General features: G+C 33.3%; 1 long non-coding RNA gene across 1 annotated transcript in view; it reads left to right on the forward strand.

Moving 5' to 3' along the window:
* The first annotated feature begins 3,918 nt into the window (after window positions 1–3,918).
* The window catches only part of LOC134808243 (uncharacterized), a 90,458-nt gene continuing 69,105 nt past the window's right edge, over window positions 3,919–25,271 (forward strand). The window contains exons 1-2 of the long non-coding RNA XR_010150779.1: window positions 3,919–4,568; window positions 5,030–5,100. This is a non-coding gene — a long non-coding RNA (uncharacterized LOC134808243). The remainder of the gene's footprint in view (window positions 4,569–5,029; window positions 5,101–25,271) is intronic.

Here is a 25,271-nt window from a genome sequence, read left to right on the forward strand (position 1 = left end):
ATGCAACCATAATAGTGGCCTGACTAAATATCTAGAAAACCTGTGGCCTAATCACGTTAATACATAAAATGATCACAGTATCAGAAGTATTATATGCTATCAAGCAAGGGTCTCCAACCTTTTTGGCACCAGGGACTAGTTTTGTGGAAGACAGTTTTTCCACAGAGAAGGCGGATCGTTTCGGGATGAAACTATTCCACCTCAGATCATCAGGCATTAGTTAGATTCTCATAAGGAGTGTACAACCTAGATCCCTCGCATGCGCAGTTCACAGTAGGATTTGCACTCCTATGAGAATCTAATGGTGCAGTTGATCCGACAGGAGGCAGAACTCAGATGGTAATGCTCTCCGATGGCAATTTTGCAAAATATAAGCTTTGAGCATTTTTATTACTTTTTTAATTTTATTACTATTAAATTGACAAATCATAATTGCATATATAAGCTTTGAGTGTTTATTTTTAAAATAAACCAAAAAATGTTTCACCAATGGATAGTTTCTAAACTATTCAACTAAATTAGCCAAGAGTAGTTTTGTAAGTCCCACTAAAAGCTAAACTAATAAAGTAAAGCGTATGTATAACACCAGATTGAGAGGGTAAGGGAGAGGGTAATAGGCCATAGAATACAGTTCACCTGTAATTCACAATCCCTGAATGAACTATTTTGCTCCTGAAAAATGTCCTCTAATTTTAGCACATTGATAGACTTGTTCACCTGAATGTTATCCCCTCCTTTTGTTTGTAGCTGGAATTTTCATGGTCAGTTCATGATTTCATAATCACAACTCAAATCTGCAGGGCACAAGATAATCAACTGAATTTGGCATTACTGGATATCCTATATTGCACCATATTTGTCCCTTATCTATGTGCATGTTTATGAGATGGTCAAGAAATAAAATTATGATTAGTTAGAAAAAGTTTTTTAAACTATAAAATTTCTGTATGTAGGCATGAAAATACATACAGGATATAAAAATGAATCTTACAACACAATATATTTTCTCTATATTTCCAAGACTTTATACTTTTAAATCTACTTTTGCTTTATTTTAAGCAAAATATTTAATCAAATTATTAATGTATAAAATTTCTTAATGTTTAACTAATTCTTTTTTTGTGATGAGAGATATGTTCTATATCTTGACTGCATCAATGCCAATGTCTTTTTTATTATAATTTTTAAGGGAAGTAACTCCAGAATGGAAAAATCAAACATCATATGTTCTTACTCCTATGTGGGAGCTAAGCTATGAGGACACAGGGCATAAGAATGATACATTGAACTTTGAGGGCTCAGGGGAAAGGGTCAGGGTGGCAAGGGATAAGAGACTACACATTGAGTACAGTGTACGCTGCTCGGGTGATGGATACACCAAATCTCACAAATCACCACTAAAGAACTTATGTAAACACCACCACCTGATCCTCAAAAACTTACTGAAATAAAAACAAAAAATAAAAATGAATTAATTCTTAACATTAGTAATTGTCATTATTTATTTATATTCAAAATCAGGCAACAGAAATATGTTTGCACTTAATGCTCAATCATGAACAGCCACAGGGAAAAAAGAGAAGGTAAAAAATCCATTTAAGAAATTCTTATTGTAATTTCTATCATAGGTCTTCTCGATGGTACACATAAAGTATGTCTGGGTCAAGCAATGACAGCTTAATGCCTCTAAAAGTGATACACTGATAGCTCCCTAGAGAATATTTTTATAATAGATGTATTATTATATTTTATATCATAAAATTAAGTATATGTAAAAGATATTTGTATGAAAAATAAACAGAATAGAACCTATGAGATGAGAATTATAAGAAATAAAAAAATGAGCTATTTATAATATTAGCAAGGGATCCAATGCCTTAGCTCAACTAGAATATAAACTAAGATGTTATTGCATTTGTTAAAATACTTTCTACGTTGATACACTCTTCTATTATATTCTAAATCATTAAAAATGCTTTGAATAAAGGTTTAAATAAAAATATCATTAAAGTGAAAATAATATTCATTCTGTTTTTATAACAGCATTATACCCAATTTTTGGAATTCTTCATTTCAAATTATTGTCATTGTTTAGTATATTCTGCACATTACTTTCATCCAGTTCCCTTTATGTGTGTAAACATGTGTGTCTGTGTGTTTTTGTATGTAGAGCAAGAGAAAGAGAGTACTGGGAATTGAATGTTTTCACCCTTCAAAACTCATGCTGAAAATTAATCCTCAATGTGCCACTACTGAAAGGTGGAGCTTTTAAGAAGTAATTGAGTCAAGAGGTCTCTGCTTTCATAAGTGGATTAAACTATTAATGGATTAATGAATTAATGGGCTATCATGGGAGTGGCATTAGTAGTTTTATAAGAAGAGAAAAAGAGACCTGGGCATGTACACTCAGCCCTCTCACCACGTGATGCCCTGTGCCACCTCAGAATTCCCAAGTCCCCACCAACAAGAAAACACTCACCAGATGTAGCCCTTTGACATTGAACTCAGCCTTTATACTGTAGGGAATATATTTCTCTTCTTTTATAAATCACCCAGTTTCAGGTGTTCTCTTGTAAGCAACAAAAAATGGACTAAGACAGAAAATTGGTGCTGAGGAGTAAGGTGTTGATGACAACAAATACCTAAAAATGTGGAAACAACTTTAGAACTGGGTCATGGGCAGAGACTGGAAGAATTTAGAGGAGCAGGCTAGAAAATGCCTAGGTTCTAATGAGGACTTAGAAGACAAGAAGACTAGGAAAAGTTTGGAAATCCTTAGAGATTGGTGAAGTGGTCATAAGCAGAAAACTGATAACAACATAGACAGTAAACGCTATTCTCATGAGGTTTCAAATGGAGCTGAGGAATAAGTTATTGTAAACTAGAGTAAAAGCCAGCCTTGTTATAAACTGGCAAAGAATTTGTCTGAACTGTGCCACTGCCCAGGGGTTTTATGGAAGGCCAAACTTTTGAAGGATAAAGTAGGATATCTGGCAGAAGAAATTTCTAAGCAAAATATAAAAGAAGATGCATGGTTACTTTTGGCCACTCACACTAAGATTCTAAAGCAAATAAATAATTTAAAGCCAGAATTTATAATTAAAAGGAAAGCAGAACAGAAAGATTTAGGAAACTCTCAACCTGGTCACATAAAACGTGAAAAAGTATGTTCTGGAGAGGAAACGAAGGTCATAGCCGAAGGACTGTTTGCTAATGAGATTAACATGGATAGAAGGGAATGAAACAAAGATGCTGAAAGCATTTCAGATATCTTTAAGGTTTCCCTTTCAATCCCAGGCCCAGAGGCCTAGGAAGGCAGAATGATTCCAAGGGACAGACCTCAGCTGCTCTTCCTGGGCTTGAAGCTGAGGGCCATCTTAGGACTCTACCCTCCACACCTCAGCACAGTGCTCCCTGGCTACCCCAGCTGTGGCTGATGCAGCTCCAGGTGGGGCTCATGCCACAGTTCCAGAAGGTAAAAGTCATAAGCCTTGACAGTGTCCATGTGGTGCGGATTTTGCTGCCTAGCAGAAAGCAAGAAAGCTGGAGGTTTGGCAGCCTCCACATACATTTCAAAGGATGTCTTCAAAACCCTGTGGTCCCAGTCAGAAGCTTGTAGCTGAGCAGGGCCACTGCAGCAGGCCCCCAGTAAAGCAATGCTGAGTAGAAACATGGGGTTGAAGCTACTGCGGCGCATCCTCACAGGGCAATTCCTACTGGAGCCATGGGAACAGGACTACAGAACTGTGGAGTCACCAGCAGCATGCAACACCCACCCAGGAAAGTTTCAGGCCCCATGCTCCATCCCATGTTGGTAGTCATATGAGCTGCACCCAGCAGAACCACAGGAGCAGGGCTTCCTGAGGCTTTGAACCCCTGTCCCAGTGTGTTCTAGAATGTTTGACATGGAATCAAAAGAGATTGTTCTCCACCTTTAAGGCTAAATGTTTGCCCTGCTGGGTTTTGGACTTGCTTGGAGCTTTTTACTCTTATTTTGATTCTCTCTCCCTTTTGGAATGGGAATGTCTGTCCTATACCTGTAACACCATTTTATCTTGAAAGTGGATAACTTGCCTCAATTTCGGAGGTTTACAAGTAAGACTCTGGAATTTGGACTTTTGAGCTGATGCTGATGCTGAAATGAGTTAAGTCTTTGGGGCTATGAGGATGGAAAAAAACGTATATGTATTTAAAGTTGTGAGAAAGACAGAAGTTTTGGAGCTCCAAGGGCAGAACACTATGGCGTGAAAGTTTGTTCCCTCTGAAATTCATGTTGCATGAACTTTGTCCCCAGTGTGGCAGTATCGAGAGGTAAGGCCTTCAAGAGGTAATTGGATCACGGCCCTCATGAGGGAATTTATCAATTAATGGATTAATGGATTAATGAATTGTCATGGGAGAGATATTAGTGGTTTCAAAAGCAGAGAAAGAGAGACCTGAGCTAGCACACTCCTCCCCTTCACCATGCGATGCCCTTCACTACCTTGCGACTCTACAGCGAGTCGCCACCAGCAATGAGACGCTCATCAGATATGGATCCTCAACCTTGAAATGCTCATCTCCATACTGTAAGATATACATTTTATTCTTTATAAATTACCCAACTATGAAGGTTTTGTTATAAGTAACAGAAAATTGACTAAGAGAAAAACACAGAGACACAAAAATAAACATAATTTTTCGTAAGCATAATTTTTATTGTTTATCAGATTTTCACATGGATATGGCTCAAATTTTTATTTGATTTGTCTCTATTACACAGAATTATGAATATGTTTTGATGTTACTGGCGTTATTTTTTAAGCATATTTAACCTAATTCAACTAATAGTTTTTTTTATATATTATAACCAGAGAGGGCAAAATTTGAAATTATTTTTATCTATAATCCAAGGATAATATGCATTAAAGTAAGAAATAAGGTTGCCTTTGGCTATATGTTGCTTTAGTATGGTATCTTGTTATTGTATATACCATATAAAAAGTTTTGTAACATGCATTATATAATCACGTTAAATTTATTAACACAGGCTTTGAAATAATCATTAAAACTATACATTTAACAAGATCGGAGTCATATGGTGCGCATCTGCCAGTGCAGGTATGTACGTTTTAAATCTGGTAATTGATTTCTTCCTTCATATACAATGTGTTAGGTGCTAAATTAGATCCCATACTACATAATATTTCAAATTATGAACGGACTAGTAAATTTAATAAGAGAGATATATAAGGGGACATACATGGAGTGCCAAAAAATAAAAAGCATCAAGTGTGAGAGAATAATGCCAACTGATATTTTTTCAGTGATTAATATGTATCGTGAACTGATGATGTAAGCAATTTTACATGTTTTATCTATTTTACTTCCCAGAAATCTTACTAAATATAATTTCAGATTGCCACCTTTGGACAGATGAAAATACTGAGGTAGAGAAAAGTTAAGTAAGTTCCCCAAAGAGAAATACACAGCTAAGAAGTGTTAGTTTAACTTGACCATGTGGCAGAAGGCCAGATATGCAAAGAAAAACATGGGGGAATGGATCAAGAATGGTAAATTGACATATTATTATAAAAGAATTTAAATGAAAATTTAAGATGTTTTGTGTCAAATAAATGAATGAGAGTCATCGTAGGTGATCGTCCTTTGGACATTAATTTTAATATACTGCATGATGGAATAAGTACTCATACTGATCTTGAAAAACCCGACTTTCTACTTACCAATTGCTTGTTCTTTCTACATTATTTTCTATTTGTTAGGCCTGAACTCTTTTTCTCGAATATGTCATTTCTCCTTAACTTCTAAAACCACTTAATAAAAGCCTATCTGCCTTCTGCCTACTTTTAAAGTGATTATCTACTACTTACTTTTTAAAATCAAGAAGTTATATGAGGTAAGTAAGACAGTAGAGGGTGACATAATAAGAAAAAATATGAAAGATTAGATATAAAAAGAAAAAATCAATATCTAATTGCAGTATGTGATACTATACACTCAAAAATCATGTGTGTGTATATATATACACCCATATATCTATTTCCCAATAGCTTCCTTACATAATAACAACATTAGATTTCTACTTTTAAAAATATTGCACTCTTTTTGTAATTTGATCTCTTTTGTGCTAATTTTAATTAAGTTTTACAAACAATTTTGATATTCATGAATGAAGTACTGTCTGTATTGTCTATTTGCATTGTCATTATGTATGTGAGCAATATCTTAGGAAGATTTCTACTGATAAAAAAGACACTAATTTCAGCATTGCAAGATGTACATCAGCAAGGTAGATTTCAAGAATCTTTTTAGGCAGAGGTTCTTATTCTAGAGCCCATGGACAACCAGGAGGCCATGAGAAGATTTCAAAATGTCTTTGAGTGTTTTAAGACATTCTGCAAGAATGAATGTGTATATGCATGTTTCATTGGTGCTCCTGGAATTTATAAAACATACATTAAGAAACAAATATCAAGAATGACTACTGGAACCAAGTTACTCCTAAATGGGATGGCTAATCTGAAACACATTGATTTATCCTTTATTCACCAGAGACTGAAGGAACTTGCTATCTACCGACCTCTGGAATGTTCCCTGGCTTATTGAAGCCTTTTTGCTTCCAAAAAAGTTAATACAGGCGTCAGTCACTGAAACTCAGATTTTGGACCAATGTAAATTAAATATTTATTCTTTCATGCCTATCAATCCTTGACAACTCACTGACAAAGGTTAACATTATTGAGACTCAGCTCCCAATTCACCTCTTGGTGATTCATTTGCAGTTTTCTCTTCAGTACACAGTGGAATATTTGTAATTGACTTCTCCTTAATTAAATCTTATGTATTGCTAGAATAATTAGTAAAGTTATACACAGGCCTAAAAGAGTAGACGGCATAAAACATACCCTCTAATTATTTTCAATATTAATTAGACATAAATGGCAAATAAATTTGCCACCAAATGATTATTTTATTTGGCACAAGAAATCCAGGGCTTTGATACAAGTGAATATTGCACACCATAATACTGAATCTAGGATCAAAACTTTGTAATGTAGGTTTTCTTCCCAGTTCAGGAAACTTCTTGCCTGGTTATGTTCACCAGCCCAAGTGGATAGGATAATATTGTTTGTAATTAGCTAATTAATTTGAACCTTGTGAGCAGTCCACTTGAAAACAACTGACTCTAAATATGTGTGCCTTTAAAAATATTTTTTACATCATTTAATTAGATCATTTGTTGATTAAAAATAAAACTTAATGGTGCCAAACTCTCTTAAAACATAGTAAAATATAATCATAGAAATTAAGCCTTCCCAGATCCATTCTCAACTAAGGAGTCTCTAGCATAAATAGGATGTTAATGAAACACAGAAAGTTATATGTATCCCTTTACTTCTGAAAAATTAAATACGTAAGACTATGCAAAAGGTTTTATAAGGTGTGCTAAGCAGTGACTGCATTTCCTATGAGCAGAGATTTAGAATGTGTGTGTTTGTGTGTGTCATATTAAATTTCACCAAATTCAACATGTGCCTTTATTTTATTTAATATTAACAAGCAAAATCTCAAAAAGCAGAATTCAATAAGAGTTTAAAAATACTTGTAATTTTCCATCTCAAAGTAAAGATGAAAAAACTGAAAATTATAGCAAGGAAACTTAGCTGTCTCTATCTTGGCAAAAGATAAAACAAGGGAAAAAAACCTCACTTGAATATTTGAACCATAGGCTTATGCTTATTTAGATTTAAGATTTCAATCCACATGACAAACATGGTACCCCAAAAAGCTTATGTAGAGAATATAATTTAAGTGTTCTCACATTGTTAGTGCCACTTGATGACTTGGAGAAACAAACTCTGATCATATCTTGAAGATACAAAATTTAATCTATCCAGGCAAAGGCAATTTTAAGATGTAACTCAAACTCAGATAAGATGTGGTAGTTCTATGTAGGACCACATAGGAAGCCACTTCAGGGCTTTAAACAGAGAAATAGCAAGTTCCAAAATATATTTCACTACAAATCCCTTTGGATTATGTCTGAAGAATGGATTGAAGATGTAGTAATAGAAACAGAGACATTAAATAGGAGGCCATTTTACTAATGAGTGAGAGGGATGATGATGACTCAGACCATGGTGTTATTAGCATGTCATAAAAAGTGATTCAAACATGTGTATTCTTGAAATCTGGCCAACAGGACTTGATGATCTACAGAATGTAAGGTGTACAACAAAAAACATGTGAAGAATAACCCCAAGTATTTTATGAGCAATGGGAGGAACACAATTAATACCAAAGGTGGTGCAGGTCTGAGGGGGGAAAGACAGAGATTTAGTGTCATGTTTGAGATGTGCATCAGACATTCAAGCAAAGGTGTCAGGTAGGCAGTTGTAGGTATGAGGATGGAATTTATAAGAGATCTCTGATATAGAGATATGATTTGTGCTTTTTGTCATTTATTTAAAGCAATAATACAAGAGGACATCACCAAGGGAATGAGCCTAGACCAAGAAAGGTACTACAAACTGGGTCTGAAGCACTGTGAACAGGGTAGAAGAAGAAGAGCAAAACATAAAACCTGTTTCAGAGAATGAGTGACAAGTTTTGTTGGGTCAAATACAGCGACTGCTCATGTATAACCTTTATTGATTCCATGTTTGTATCCCTCCAAAATTTATACGTTCAAGTTCTAACCCCCAGTATGATGGAATTAGGAGGTGGGGCTTTTGAAAGGTAAAGCCCTCATTATGGGATTCAAGTCCTTAAAAACAGAGAAGAGACAAGAGATCTTTCTTCACTATATGAGGATGCAGCGAGTAGATGGATGTTGTAAACTAAGAAGTTGACCTTCACCAAGGATCCACTCATGTTGCCACACGGATCTCAGACTCCTAGCCTCCAGAACTGTGAGCAATAAACTTTTGTTGTTTTAGGCATTTAGTCTATTCTATTCTGTTATAACAGATTGAACCAATGCTGTGACATAAACAAAAACAATTCAGGTATTGTGGATGGAAAATTATGATGGGATAAATGTCTAAAAGGTTGTCTGTGTCAGATACCTTTGTATCTGTGGCCTAGCAAATAAGGAATATTGAACATTTCTTCAATTGTTAATTCATGCTAATACAGGCCTTAAGATTAATTCTTTCTATGGGAAATGCATAGTTCTAGGTTGTTGATGGCTAGGGAAAGAGGACTTTGGATGTTTGTCAGAGAACTGCTTTTAGTAAATTATAATTTAGACAGCCTTTTAAAAATATAAATCATATAAACCACACAGTGAATACAAATGGACCATGAAGCATTACCTTGGCTTGTTTGGTCTGCTATAACAATTCCATAAACTGGACTGGGTAGCTTATAAACAATAGATATTTATTGATCACAGTTCTGGAGGCTGGGGAGTCCAAGATCACTTACAGATTGGGAGTCTGGTGAGGGGCCACTTTCTAGTTCATAGATGGTACCTTCTTAATGTGTCTTCTTATGGCAAAAGGGGCAGATGAGCTCCCTTTGGCGTATTTTATAAGGATGCTAACACCATTCGTGGTGATGTTAGTCTCATGAACTAATCATATCCCGAAAGGCCTCACCTCCTAATAATATATGAATTTTTTAATTCATATGAATGAAACCCATTCATTTGTTGAAATCCTGGATTTCAACATGTACATTTCATAGAGATACAAACATTCAGACCATAGTAAGCATCATAACATGTTAAATATTTGCCTCATGTCATTTGGTTATAGAAAGATGTTACTGTTTCAAATAAGATGAAAACAGTACTATACCTAAATGAAAGATGCGGCAGTTGTATGAAATGGTTGGCAATAAAATTAGAAAAAAATAAAAAGTGAGAAAGATTTGAAGAATAGTTAAACACATAAAGACAATTGACATGTTCATCCAACTCCAGAGAAACAGATGCTCTGTCTTGCCAAACTGGGCTTTCAAGGCCAGGCACATCACTAAAGGCAAGACTGGTAGAAATTCAAATTTCCTAAGTTCATTTTTCTGACTCCACTCATTACCATCAAACCCTTGATCATTTGTCTCCTCAAGGAGCCAGGATGAAATAAAATAATTTGGAGCCAGAACAACATGGTCATGTGGCATACATAGTTTTGTTTCTCATTTATATTAACAATTTTTTTGTTTTAGCTTCACATATTATTCTTCTGAACTTTTTCTTTTCAGTTTAGTTGTCTTAAGTATCACAAATGTCTTGATAGAGCAGGTGACATAGGAAATCTTAATTTATGGAGCATAGTAAAATTTTAAGAAGTCATGTTCTTTTGACCTCGTTTAAATAGTTAAGAGAGATTATGCCAAAGTAACAATAAGCCCAGAAGAAGAAATAAACAAGATTTCCTGTGGAATAATGGTCCGAATAAGAGTTAATAGTAAAATGGGTTCCAATAAGCAAAATGAGGAAACGATCTAAGGTTTTTTAATCCTAGTTCTCAACTACCGGTGATCTTACCTTCAGGGTACATTTAGCAATATCCGGAGATATTTTTGATTGTCATAACTCACCAGTGGGTACTGGATTATAGTGTATAGAGGCAAGGGATGTGGCCAAACATCCTCCAAAGCACAAAATACCTCTGCACAATGAAGGATCATCCAATCCAAAATGCCACTAATGCTGAGGTTGAAGTAGTGACATATAGGTAACCCTACCCCTCTTCCTTACTGTTTACCTGCTCATCACTTTAATAAAGCAAGAATTGCTTAAAAATCTCTTTCATATCATATGATACAAAATTATAAGATATAATATGGTACGATATGATGTGATCTACTGGGTTGAATAGGGTCCTCCAAAAAATCTTGCTCAGTGGGAGTTTGTGAATATGACTCTCTTTGAAAATAGAGTCTTTGCCAGATGTAATAAAGTTAAGATGATATAATACTGAATTAGAGTGGACCCTAAATTCAGCACCTAAAGTCCTTATAAAGAGAGGGTGACTACAGAGAGAGACAGAAACATAGAGATATAGAGGAAGGAGAAAGAGAAGAAAGAAGTCCATGTGACAATAAAGGCAGAGATTAGAATGATACGAGTTGAAGCCAAGGAACAACTAGGATTGCAAGCCATTCGCACAAGCTAGAAAGAATCAAGGAAGGATCCCTCCCTAGAGACTTCAGAGAGATTATGGTTCAGGTGAAATGTGATAGAAAACTTCTAAAATCCAGAACGTTGAGATAATTAATTTGTGTTGTTTTAAACAATTGGGTTTGTGGTACATGGTTATGACATCCCCAGGAAATTAACACATGTGCTCTGGATATGATATGCTATGACATGATGTGATATAACATAATGACATTGTATATGTAATGGCCAGGATTTATTGATGCTGAGTATAAGGGAAACAAAACTCCATCATTCTTTCTTGTCTCCAGAGTAGCCTAAAATTTAGATTGAGTGGTAAGTATTTTGCTAAGTCAAGACAAAAATAAATATTCTTTATAAAACTTCCCAAAACATCAGTAGTGTTATTATTTGGCATTCAGAATACTAATCTTTTAAAAAAGAAAGCATCCCCAGTAAATAGAGGATTACAGAGACCAATTTGAATTTATTTTCTGCAAAAAATCAACATATAGAATGGCTCAATCTTCATAAAGATTCTACTCATATCTTAAGAGAAAGGTGATCCATATTTTATGCTTTTTAAGGGTGTACTTCCTGTCTGAGTAAATATAATATGTCCAAATTTGTTTACATTATGCTAAGAATTTTAAAAGAGAGATTGATATTTTGTTTAGTTGTAAAATATTTAAGTATTCAACAATAAGACTCAGTAAGGTATAGTTACCTGCTGTGCTTCAAATGATTGACATTAAAGTATATATAAGTACTATAGCAGGAAAAGTTGGTTATTTAATTTCATAATCACTGCTAATCCAATGCAAAGAAATTTAAAGTAGTGTTAAATTCAGACAAAACAAGAATAGGAACGTCTCTTATCTAATGCCTACATGATATTAAAGAAACTCATTGGAAAAATGAAATATTTATTCAAATAGTTTTTCTGAGTCATAAAATTTTAAAGTCCTCATAGTGGTTATTTGAATTCTACTGCACAAACTGGATGTTATTCACACTACATTGGAATTGCAGATATGATTTCTGATTTTAGAATAACTTAGTTTTTTTATTAGTTACTTAAATATTATTGAAGTAACTATATTTATTTTTAATATTGATGATTTAGATGATCCTATGTAAAAATTATACTACAATGAAAATCTAAAATAATTGCTCATTTAAATAGAATAGGTATTACTATATTGACTACATTAGTTTGATTTGCCTTTTTAATGACTATATTTAGTTCTAAATGACTGATTTAAAAAAAAAAAGTTCTCCAGATTGTAAATATACTACCCCACAGATTTCTTAATTTTACCCTGAATAAAGCAACAATGGAGCATATACATTGATGTATTTAAAATAATGTTTTTAATCTACAGATGGCTCATAGTTAAATATATTATACATTCTTAAAAATATTGTTTATTGATTTACATATAGGGAACTTCATAGTAATTTTAAAATGCAATCTCAAGGGGTATATATATTTATTATTCTACATTCTAGTGTTCGTTTTTCCATGCAAATAAAACTGGAAAACATCTGACCTGTCTGGTGTCATTAGCAGCAAATGGTGCATAAACTTTCACTCTTCAACCACATAGACTGCCGTAAACGTGTCATATTTTTGAACATAAAAAAGGACTGGAAGCTAAAAGATAGAGATGGTAGTCCTCTTGGATATCTAAATGTTAACTATTATGTTATGGAATAATTTAGGAAATATTGCAAAAGTTATATCGTGCTATTAGACAGCAAAACTGAGGTGCAGTGCTTTTAACATTTTATTCAACCTAATTAAACTAACCAAACTATTTCGATATCAGTTTATTAAAATCATGTCACTATACTTGGAGGAAATTGATGCTTTCTAAATTAAAATAAAAGTAAAGGAAGAGTTTTCTTAGATTTATGTTTGCACTTAAGCATTTGATTTCTCTGAACACCCCAGTAACTGTATTCTTTAGTCACTGCTCATGTCTACACCTTGATTACTCTTCAACATAACCTCAGTCTTTTTAACAGTGCCTGGCATATTATCAGACAATAAACATATGTTGAATAAATAAACTCGGGATGAAAGTTGTGATTATTTTATAATACCTTAAACATATAATGAACAAAGATAAATCTGAAATAATAACTATTGCAATACCTATGGCAGCATAAGTCTAGAACATATTTAAAATACAGAAAGAAAATAAGAACATATTCATGGGTGAGTTAAACTATAACTCAATTAAGCTCTGCTAGTTATATTTAAAGACAAAAGTGTTAACTTGTTGCATCTTAAGTTAAAATATTATTATTTAGTAATATTAACAAGAGGTAAAACTAACAAAAAGCACTCTGAGCTACAGATGCAAAAATTTTAAAATTTGTTGTTTCAATAATAAAACAAAGTTTTGAGGAAATAATATAACTGATAATACTCATAATTGAAAAAACAGAAATAAAATTATGAAATAATTCTGAAAAATTACAAAATAAAATCACGAAATTCAGAGAATAAAAATTATAGAGAAATAAAATACGTTTGTTTAATAAATGCTCATAAATAAAAACATATAATCAAAATTAGAGTCTGCACAGTATGTTGGAAGATGGTCTTCATTATCCAATTGTGAAATGGATATTACAGATGATTTTCAGGTGTAAAACAGCATTATATTATTTAGGAAAATGAACACAAAAATGTATTTTTAAAAATATACCTAAATTATCATGAGATTATTTAGTGGAGGAAAGGACTGTTTTAACTGTTAATAATCATTTAGTTATATGAAGCATTGAAACTTGTTGGTATAACATAACGACAAGTTCTTGTTGGTGTCTAAATAAAATCTCACTTTATCTAAAAATAAACTACTTCTTTAATATAAATATATTTACATATTTATATGATTATATTTATATTATATATCATTGATATTTAAATTTCTTCAGAAGTAATAATATTTAGACAATATAATAGCATTGTTTACATTTGGGTTATTACTTGATACAATTGCTTACTGAGGTTCTATTAAGAAAGCAGAACATATGCTCTTAACTAACAAATGCAGAAGAATAAATTTGGGAAATGACATGTGCTTTAAAGACATGTTGGATCATAGAATTTTCTTGTGTATTCCTGTATTGACAATTTACACATTTTAGAACAAGATGTTAACTACATCCTATGGTAATTATGCTACACCTATGTGTACATTTCAGGGAGATTAATATTAGCCATTTGTCATATATCTATTTAGTAAGATATGCTAATTTTCACAAAATGAATATGAACCTCATGCAGAAACATATCTTACAAGAAGCATTGTTGATCAATTGGCCAAGTCAAACTACATTCCCAATGAAATTCCATAGAACTATACTAATTTTTGAAGTCCATTTAAAAGCTACTATAAAACACGTACAATATGCAGCATATTCTATTGTATGAATGCCAATTGAAAATACAGAATTCAGTTTTCACCAACTGAATATTTGAGTGGTGGTGGACATATTCATGATAAAATATAATTCATATTTTATTTTAATCAGTTTTTACTTATATACAATACCATCAGCCTCTGCTTTCAGTAAGATGAAAGAGATGCTCATATTCTTCTGCTATTTTATACATGAGTATGTTAAATATAATAGTTATGATTTTATATATTGTTAGAGAGCCTAAAGACAATATACAAATCCACTAAAGAAAGGAGCGAAGCTCTTTAAGTCCAAAGAATACAATAAATTCTGAAGCTTTTAGATACTAAGGGGCATAAATAGATGATGACGGTCTAGAAATATAGTACCATGGTCTATGTAGAGTGGTAATTGGGTTCAAGACCATGTTATGTATATTGATTTCCAAAGCAATCTTACTTCTCGGGAAAATAACGAATTAGGAAAAAGAAATTCCACCATAAAGGCTGAACAGCCAGAGAAATGTTCTGCTTCATCCCTAGCTTTGGGTGTAGAATTTTTAAAAAATGCCTCCCTTGAGAATATATTACTATTGTCAGAGTCTCATGTGATTTGATTATTGAATCTCAAGTTATCTCAGACCACATGCTTTTTGAAACAGCATGAAAATAGGTCTAAATATTGTGAGGTAACTGACAGAAGCAAACACAAATCCTCCCAGAAGAAATGCTCAGTCAACATGTCTCGAAAGGTTTCTATAGATAAAATTCCCAAAAGTACTAAGTCATAAGAATAAGTAGGTACAATTTTTAAATGCACACATTTTTTTCAAATTGTTGCAAATCTCCAAAATGTTTCCCAATATATTTATTGAAAAAAATGTATGTATAAGTGGACCCATATAGTCCAAAACTATATTATTTAGGGGTCAACTGTACATTGTATGACCATTATTGAATTACTAAATTATTGTTTTATGCTTTTGACTTTTAAATTATATAGGAAATAAAAAAGAAGTTCCAATAAAAATGCAATAATACTGGCTTTTACTTTTACCTGTGTACAAGTGGAGTTCTTTATGTTTTTTATATTGCTTAGAGTTATTACATAGTGTCTTTTTATTTCAGCCTAAAATATTTTAGCATTTCTTGTAGTGTGGGTCTACCAGTGTTAACTCTTTCAGCTTGTATTTATTTTTTTTAAATGGGGAATACTTTGGAAACTGAAGGGTTAATTTGATCAAGTCTGCCTGCCCTGCTTGCTTTAGATTGCTTGCTTGTTGTTATTATTATTTTTGTCTTTTTTCCATGATGCTGAAGACTGAAGTAGCTGAAGCTTTCACTGCTTAAAACTGAAACTTAAATTTCACTGGTTACTTTATAGAAAACAATCATAGATCACCATGTTGTCAGTTGTCTTTCAGGAACTTGGTCCAACTTCTGGCTGGTTCAAACTGGTTGAGACCATGGACCCTTCAACTGGGTTTGCACAGGTGGCCTTTTGGCATCGGAGGGCCAAAAACTTCACCTTCAGATCATGCTAATGTTGCCAATTTCTGGACATATTTCCTTTGAAATGTCATGAACTCTGACTATGCTTGCGTAGAACAAACCTGTTACTTTATTTTTCTCCACTGCCAATCACCTTTCCCCATACCACTTCCCTAACACATAGGCATCCCTAAGTCTTATCTTCTGGAGGTGGATTTGAGAGCTGTTTTCCTGCCTCCTCACTCAGTGGTTTTGTGAATAAAACTCTCTTTTGCAAAACCCATGTCACAGTAGTTGATTTACTGTACATGGGCAGAGCAGACTTGGACCTGGATGGTAATGCTTTAATGTCTCATTTATTTTTGAAGGCTATTTTTGAAGGATGTAGAATTCTTGGTTGACAGTTATCTCTATTAGCACTTAAAAAAAAAAGTCATCCTACTCCCTATGGCCTCCCTATGGTTTCTGATGAAAAATCTGCTTCTCAGATTACTTATTAATCTTATTGTGTGTCCTTTGAATGGAATGAATTTTTTCTCTTGCTGCTTTCATTAACTTTTTTGGTTTTGACAATTTGACTATAATGTGTCTTAGAGTGGTTTGCTTTGAATTTACACTTTGAATAATTTTCTTAAACGTGTAGATATTTTCCTTTTGTCAGATTTGGGAAGTTTTTTTATTGTCATTTCTTCAAGTTTTTTTTTTTTCTGCTCCTTTCTTTCTTCCTGCCCTCTGGAATTCCATTATGCATATGTCGTTGTGCTTGGTGATATCTGTTATAGCTCTTATCTCTGTTCATTTTCCTTCATTCATTTTTTAAATTTTTTTCTCACAGTGCATAACTTCAATTTACCTATTTTCAAATTCACTGCTATGTTTTATGTCCTGCTCAAATTTGCCATTAAACCTAACCAGTGAGTTTTTCATTTTAGTTATTATTCTTTTTAATTCCAAAATTTTTATGTTATCCCCTTTTATGTACTTATCATAATTTTGTTTATATTTTCTTATACTATCTTCTGGTTTTATTTAACTCTTGAACATATTTAAGATAATAGATTTAATGTCTTTGTCTAGAAAGTTCAATGACTGCTTTTTGAAGGTACATTCTCTATTAATTTCTTCTCTAACTGGGTCATAGGTTCTTTAACAAAGCTCATGCTTTGCATTTTTTTGTTAAAAACTGGAGATTTTGAATATTATAATGTGGTAATTTGGATATTATATTATTACCCATCTTTGCTGTGGGCTGTAGCTTTTTGTTTGTTTAGTCACCTTTATAAACTCTTTTTGTAGTTTTTTCCTTCATGTTTGGTCCCAGAAATTTATGTTCCTTTAGCTTGTGTTCAGCTAGTGTTTTCACAGAGATTTTCTTGAATACCAGGAACCAAAGAAAGGAAAAAAAGAGAGAGAGAGAAAAGAAAAAGGAAAGAAGTAAACAAAATCTTCCAGTCTTTGCTGATTAATTCTGTGCTGGGCATTTCTTTAACGCTTATCCAGACTATTAATTATATTTTTATCTCTTATCTTTATCTTCTGCTTGCTCTGAATCTATGTAATAGCCAGAAATGAAACTTAAGTGTTTTTATGCATATTCTAATCATAGCCCCTACCTGGGGCAAACATGTGACTTTCTAGCTTTCCCACTATACATATAAACTTTTGAATGCTAGTTTCCCAAAGAAACTCTCTGTTTCTAGGATTTCCTCCTATGCTTTAGGTGCACTATTTTTTGTACCTCAACTGTAATATTTTGCCCCAGGCAACAGCGGTTGGTTAGTTTGCCTTAAAATGTTTTCAAGTAATGCCTGCCACTTTTATAATTGGAGTGAATATTGAGTTAGGCCAATCAAAGATGACTGTCTTGCATTCGTCCTTCAAGAAGTCCCCAGGCAGGCTAGAACAGACAAAGGCAATTCTTTGAGTATAAGTTCTGCTGTACAGAACCAGGGACTGGCATTCCACACTGGAAACATGCTGTCATCTTCAAGATAATTGCTGAGCAAAAGAAGAAGGTGGAGAAAAAGCAGGTAAAGTGCCTAAGTTTTTCTTCCGTATTAAGCTGTCTTTTCCTTGATTCAGCATTCATTTGGTTGCTTAAATTTTGGACTGTTCTTCACAATTATAACAAACTTTATTCTGAGAGTTTTGGGCTCATTTTTGGATTATTCTGTGAAGGGAAAAGACCTTAGAGCTATCTATTCTACCATTTTCACTGATATCATTTTTTCATGTCTCTAGTTTTAGTGTTTTATTTTAAATTTATATAACTATATATTTTATAGATATATTTAAGTTTAATTTGGGAATCTGTTTTTACATTGGTAAGCTTAGCACACACAAACACAGAGTAATTAAGTCACATATTAATACTTATTTCTACAAATACACTTGCATTATTTATTTACCATTCATGAATTATTTATTTTTTATGAGTTAAATTACATAAATTAATTAGATTTTATTATAGTATTATCAATTCTTATGTAATAAATTATCACAAACTTAGCATTTACTGCAAGTCACATTATTGTTTCTTAGTTGCTGTGGGCCAGATGCTTTGGCATGGCTTTGCTGCATCTTCTGACAGTATCTGTCAAAACTGTAATCCAAGTAATGGCCAAATTGTATTTTCACCTGGAGGTTTGACTAAGAAAGAATCTTCTTCCAAAACCATTTAGTTCACTAGTACAATTCATTTTCTTGCAGTAGTAAAACTGGGGGCCCTGGTTTCTTTCTGACTGTTGGATTAAACTGCTGTCACCTCCTGGAAGTTGTCTGCAGTTCCTTGCCACGTGGGCTTTGCTCAGAATACCTACTTTTTTTTTCATTCAGTGTATTAATCTGTTTCGACTGCCATAACAAAATATTGTTGACTGCATGGATTAAACAACAGAATATATATATATATATATGTATATATATATATACACACATATATATACACACACACGTGTATATATATACATACATACACATATATGTATATATGTACACATACATATATACACATACATATATACACATATATAGTATATGCATACACATACATATATACATATATATGTATATACATACACATACACATACATATATACATATATATGTATATACATACACATACACATATATATGTATATACATACACATACATATATATACACATACATATATATACACACACACACATACATATATATATATGCTTTGGAGGCTAGAAATCCCAGATCAATATCTGGCAGGGTGGGGGCTCACTTCCTGGCATGAAGATGGTTGCTTTCTCTCCGTGTCCTCACTTGGTCTTTCCTTGTTGAATGTGCACAAGGAGGTGTTGCGCTGGGGAGAGAGAAAATGCTCTTTGATGTCTCTTCTTATGAAAACTCCAGTCCTATCAGATTAGGGTCATGCCCTTTTACCTCATTTAATCTTAATTACTTCCTAGGGTCCTCACCTCTAAATACAGCCACACTGGGGCTTAGTAAAGCTTCAACATATAAATTTTGGAGGGACTTATATATTCAGTTCATAACATTACACCCCTGGCTCTCCAAAAACTATGTTTTTCTTACATGTAAAATACATTTATTTCATCCAAATAGTCCCAAAAGTCTCAACACATTTTAGTACTAACTCTCTGACTTTAAAGTCTAAGGTCTCATCTAAATTTTATCTATATCAGACACGCATGAAATTTGAACTATGATTTATCTTTAGATGACATTCCTCTTAAAATGTAAACCTATGAAACGAGAGAAATTATGTGCTTCTAAAATACAGTGTTGGGACAGGCAGAGAATAGTAATTCTGTCCTAAAAAGGAAAAATCAGAAGGAAAGGGGGGTAATATTTCCCAACCAAGTCCAAAACCTAGCAAGGCAAATTCCATTAGATCTTAAGGCTAAAGATGTCTCATCTTTCATTTGCTGCACTGTCCTCAAGGACCACAGGGGTAGCAGAGTCTTCCCCACAGCTCTGCAAGGAAGCTCATCTCCAAATACAGCCACACTGGTGGTTAAGAATTCAACATACAAATTCTGGGGGAGCAAAAACATTCAGTCTAAAACATCCAGCCTGTAAAGAGAATCTCTAGAGTGAGTTTTCTAACAAGACAAAGTCTTAAACAAAATGACATAATCATGGGCATGACATCCCATCATGTTTGTCTTACTTTATTTGTTAGAAGCAAGTCAGAGGGCTCAGACACACTCAAGGGTAGATATTTCATATAAATTTGAACACCAGAGAAAAGGATCATGATGACCATCTTAAAGTCTATCTACTAGAGTTTAAAAATCATGATTTTTATTTTTATTTTTTTCAAGTAGTTATCTCTAACTAAGATCCAAATTTAATGTATAATTCTTCTAACATTCCTTTTCATTTTAATCTTTTCTGTGCCTGGAGTTTATTTTGTCTTTTAAATTCTACTTTGTTTAGTTGACTGTTTTTCCTTCATTACTTAATTGGTACTGAAGAAGTTTATCCAACATTAGAGTCTTTTTACTAAATATTTACTTATTTTTATTTCTCATTTAAATATGTAGTCTTCTCTTTCAATAGTTTATTTTTGTTGTTGGTTTTGTTTTGTTTTGTTTTGTTTTGGTGTATCTACCAAGAATCTTTACAAAGATAGACTTTAGTAAACTTTTTAAAGCTTTATGCTGGAAAGCATATGCATTTGGTGTTCATGTTTTAATAATAAATTGGTAAGACATGCATTTGTAATTCAAAATTATTTTTTATCAGAACTTAGAAAATAGTGCTTATTTTTTGGTCTTCTTGTCAGTTCTTTGACTATTTATCTTAATTTGACATTGTTTACCTTGTAAAAATCTATGAACTTCAATAACTTTTGTTAAGAACTTTTTCTTACTGATCTTATTATTGTACTATGTGTGAATTTTATTTTAACTATTCTGTTTGAAATTTTGGGATTCCTTTCAACCACAAGTCTTTTATATTTCTATTATTCTTTGCAATTCTCCATATTAATATTTGATTTTCTCTGTTCTTCTTATACACCTAGACTTTCTTAACAATAATACATCTTTATATCAAATAATTTTATTATGTCATCCCTTTGTCATGTGTTTTCTGAAAGAATTTCTTTAATAAATTTTGAGTGCAATCCATATTATTAAATAGCACTAGTTTTGTTATTCCCTCATCTATTGAATTATTTACTTACTTCACTATTTTTTTAACCTAATATTGTTAACCAAGTGCCAGAGATTCAGTCTAGGTCCTGCTGCTTGCCACACAGGAAGCCAGTCGCTGGGACAATAAGTTTTGCGAGGGAAGCAGGCTTTAATAGGGTGCTGCAGTTGAGGAGATGGGAGACCAGTCTCAAATCCACCTCCCTGACTGACTAAAATCAGGGGTTTATATAGCAGGAAGAACTGTAGCCACATGCAGGAAAACAGGAATTAGGGACAGGTAAGGAAAAGGTATTGGTGAACAGGAAGCCAGTGGTGGGTGAGACAATCATGACTGGTGAGGGGTCTGGTTTTTCATTATCCAGATGCAGTAATCAGGTGTGCTTTAGGTCTGTGATACTATTTGGGAAGACTAAAGGTTAGTTTCCTGAGAAAATAACTCAGATAAAACAATCATAACTTTCACAAGTCTAAAGACTGAGAGGGTCAATTTCCACATTTATTCCAAAGAAATCATGAACATCAATTCTATGGGAGAATTGGGCCAGTTTCAATATTTCCACAGTCTTCTTTATTACTAGTTCTTCCTGCTTCATGATGTAATCATGCCATATCATCCATTTGAGGTGTTACTGTTAATTTAATATTTTCATGTATTTATACTGTCATAGTGCCCTGGTTTATCTGCTACAGATGTTTATTTTTATATATTCTTCTTATTTATGATGCTATTATGTTTGTTTGTTTATTTATTTATTTTGAGATGGAGTTTCGCTCTTGTTGCCCAGGCTAGAGTGCAATGGCACGATTTCGGCTCACTGCAACTTCTGCCTCCCAGGTTCAAGCGATTCTCCTGCCTCAGCCTCCCTAGTAGCTGGGATTACAGGCATGTGCCACCATGCCCAGGTAATTTTGTAGTTTTAGTAGAGACGGGGTTTCTCCATGTTGGTCAGGCTGGTCTCAAACTCCCGACCCCAGGTGATCCGCCCGCCCCAGCCTCCCATATTGCTGGGATTACAGGTGCGAGCCACCACGCCCGGCCTATTATGTTTATTTTTGAATTTGTTTATTCCTGAAGGTACCAAATAGTTAGCTTGTAAAGTATTCAAGATAGAAGAAGCAAGGCTTAATGCTTTGGTGTTTGTAGAGTTTGGAGTAGGGAAAGCATTCTCCATGGCAGAGCCAGGGTACCAAGGTTGAGTTTGGCTACCCAAATAATAAATTTTCTTTTTAGAAAATTCTGAACCTCGGGAAAACCATCTTTACCTGTTTCATTAAGTATTCTCCTTGTTTGTTCGTAGTGCAAAATGGAAGGTGGGGATGCTGTTGCTATCAGCTTTTTACTCCACCTTCGATGTGACAATCTGTTATGATATCCATCTCACACTGACATAATAGTTTTCTCAAAGCATTGCAACAGAGAAAATAAAGCCCACTTCAAAGCTCTCTTTCTGTCCAGACCTCATACTTAACACCAAGCCCATCAAAATGCTACTATTGAATATTTTGTCCCTAGGCATTCTTCACAATAAGTTAATTCCTCAAATCCGTAAAAAGTTCACCATTACACTGAGAAAGATTTCATCAATATTATGTTTGATTATCTTTTATTGGTGTTCCCGAAAGTTTTTTTTTTTAATTTTGACAGTGTTTACCATTCCTAAATACTTGATTTTTTTTTTAGCCTTTGGTTTCATAAGGGTCATACTTTACTTTCCCTGTTTACTTTTTGTTTACTTTATGTTTTTGAGTTTTCTTTGTACATTTATCTTCCTTTCAACTATTATATTTGTTAATATGCTACCTAAAGCCATTAGGTATTTATTTTATCTATAAAATTGTTATGCTGCTGTAGTAGTACTAAGCTCCACTACAGAAAAACGCCTCTGTTTCCTCATTGATTTGGAATAACATGCCGGTTCTACATAAAACCACCATATGTCACAGGTTTGTTTTGAGACTCTTTTCTCTTCCATGCATTTATTTATCTATGTTTCCGCCCAAACAACAGAGTATTACTCATTTTACTTTATAGTAAATCTCTATATCTGGTACATAATTTCTTTTTCCACAGTGTTCTTTATCATCAAGAATGTCTTGGGTTTTCTTCATGTTTTTACATACATTTTACTTTATTTATTTATAGGAAAAATGCTGAAATTTGTATTAACAATGCACTGAATGTATTAATAATTGTGCATACAATTATAGATTTATGTATTGGTTCTTCTAATTCATAACCATAGCATACATTCCCATTAATTTGTCTTCTTAAAATCTCTCAATAAATCCTCATAAAGGTTATTATAATTACCCATAGTTTGTTTTATTTTTATGTTACTACATAATTTGATAATCCAAATATACAAAGTGTGGATAGGACTATTATCTCAACACCATATTGTCAAGTTGCTTTGTCTCCTTTTGCACCCCAGACAGAAACCAATATAATGCAAATTTCTTGCTTGAGATTCCCTGATCAACCCAGGTCTTGTGTATCAAGAGTAGGAATCTGGACTTTTGTAATACAGAGTAATAGTTTACCAGAAGTTTCTCCCATTTTTAAATTTGTTATGGTTGTTCTGTTCTAATCAGCAGCATCTCAATTGGATTGTGGGTAGTGTAGGATGATCTATTTCTGCTTTGCTATTATCCAAAAGGTGTGTAGACATTAGAGGTATCTGCATAATATGGCTATAGACTCCCTATTTGGGGAAGTTTTCTGGTTTTGACTTTTTCGTCCTAACTCTGCAACTTTTTAAATCTTTACTCTTAGTGTATGGTAAGAAAAAGATGCCATCCAATTTTTTAAAAATGTGATGCCTTAATACTCTACTTACCTTTGTGAATGCAGGCTTTTATCCACAGCTTTGTGTGAATATTTCCAAATGTTTAAATCTCTTCAGTATTTTCAGGCTATTTTTTTAAAATTTCTCTGGAATTTTTTTTTACCTCAGGTTTGATATAAGTAATTTAAGCTATTGTCATTAGAATTGGAAGTTCCTAAAATTTATTTTTCACATTGCCAGTAGAATGATCATTCTATACACAAACCGTATGATATATCCTTGTCTTAAAACCTTTACTAGCTCCTTATGACTGTCACTGCTTTTAAAATTTTGTATTGAAAATTAAAATGTTATAATGTGATGCCTAAAAACTAGGCTATGTCTCACTCTAATCTTCATACAGCTGATCCTGAAACACGTTTTGGAATATATTATATTATCCTTGCTTCTGGTCTTTAAGCATAACATTATTTTTGCATGGAGTCTTCTCCTGCTCCATCTTTTGTTTTTCCTATCTTGGATTTATCCTTCTGACCTCAGCTTAAAGATAATTTATAACTTTGGTGGTATAGGACATACCATAATAGCTATACATAACAGGCTCCAAACCAATTATTTGAACTTTTCTAAGCCTTCAATAACCCAATTATAATGCCAATATACCTAACATTTTGTTTTGTGGATCAAATTGAATAATGTACTCTGTCCTATAGTAAACATTCAATGAATGCTAATTACCATTATTTTTCGCTGTTTTTATTTGCACACACTCCCAACCTCCAACTGCAACCTTATGAGACTGAGTAGTTGCAAAAGTCTATGTTTTTGTATTTCCTTCTCTAGTTGCATATAAGACACTGAGGTTTTTGTTTAGCCATTGGATTCTTTTATTAGAGTTTAAGACCTTTAAGGTAGAAACCCTGCCTTTCCCACACGTATATTCATTATGCCTCATATAGAAGTACAACTACTACATATTGGAGGTGGGGGCAGGGAGAACATCAGGAAGAATAGCTCATGGATGCTGGGATTAATACCTAGGAAATGGGATGATTTGTGCAGCAAACCACCACGGAACACATTTACCTATATAACCAAACCTGTGCATATAGCCCTGAACTTAAAATAAATGTTGAAGAAAACAAAAAGCAAAATATTAAATCCTACACTTTTATATTTAGGAGAAAAGAAGAGAAATACAGAATAATTTTCTAATATTGTAGAGGCAGTAAAAGAGAGATTCCAAACTCTTCTCATACCAACTCTAGGCAAGATGCCTAGAGTCAACATATAATATGTATGTAGAA

This window comes from Pan troglodytes, chromosome 14, assembly GCF_028858775.2.
Source record: "Pan troglodytes isolate AG18354 chromosome 14, NHGRI_mPanTro3-v2.0_pri, whole genome shotgun sequence".
Lineage (NCBI taxonomy): Eukaryota > Metazoa > Chordata > Mammalia > Primates > Hominidae > Pan > Pan troglodytes.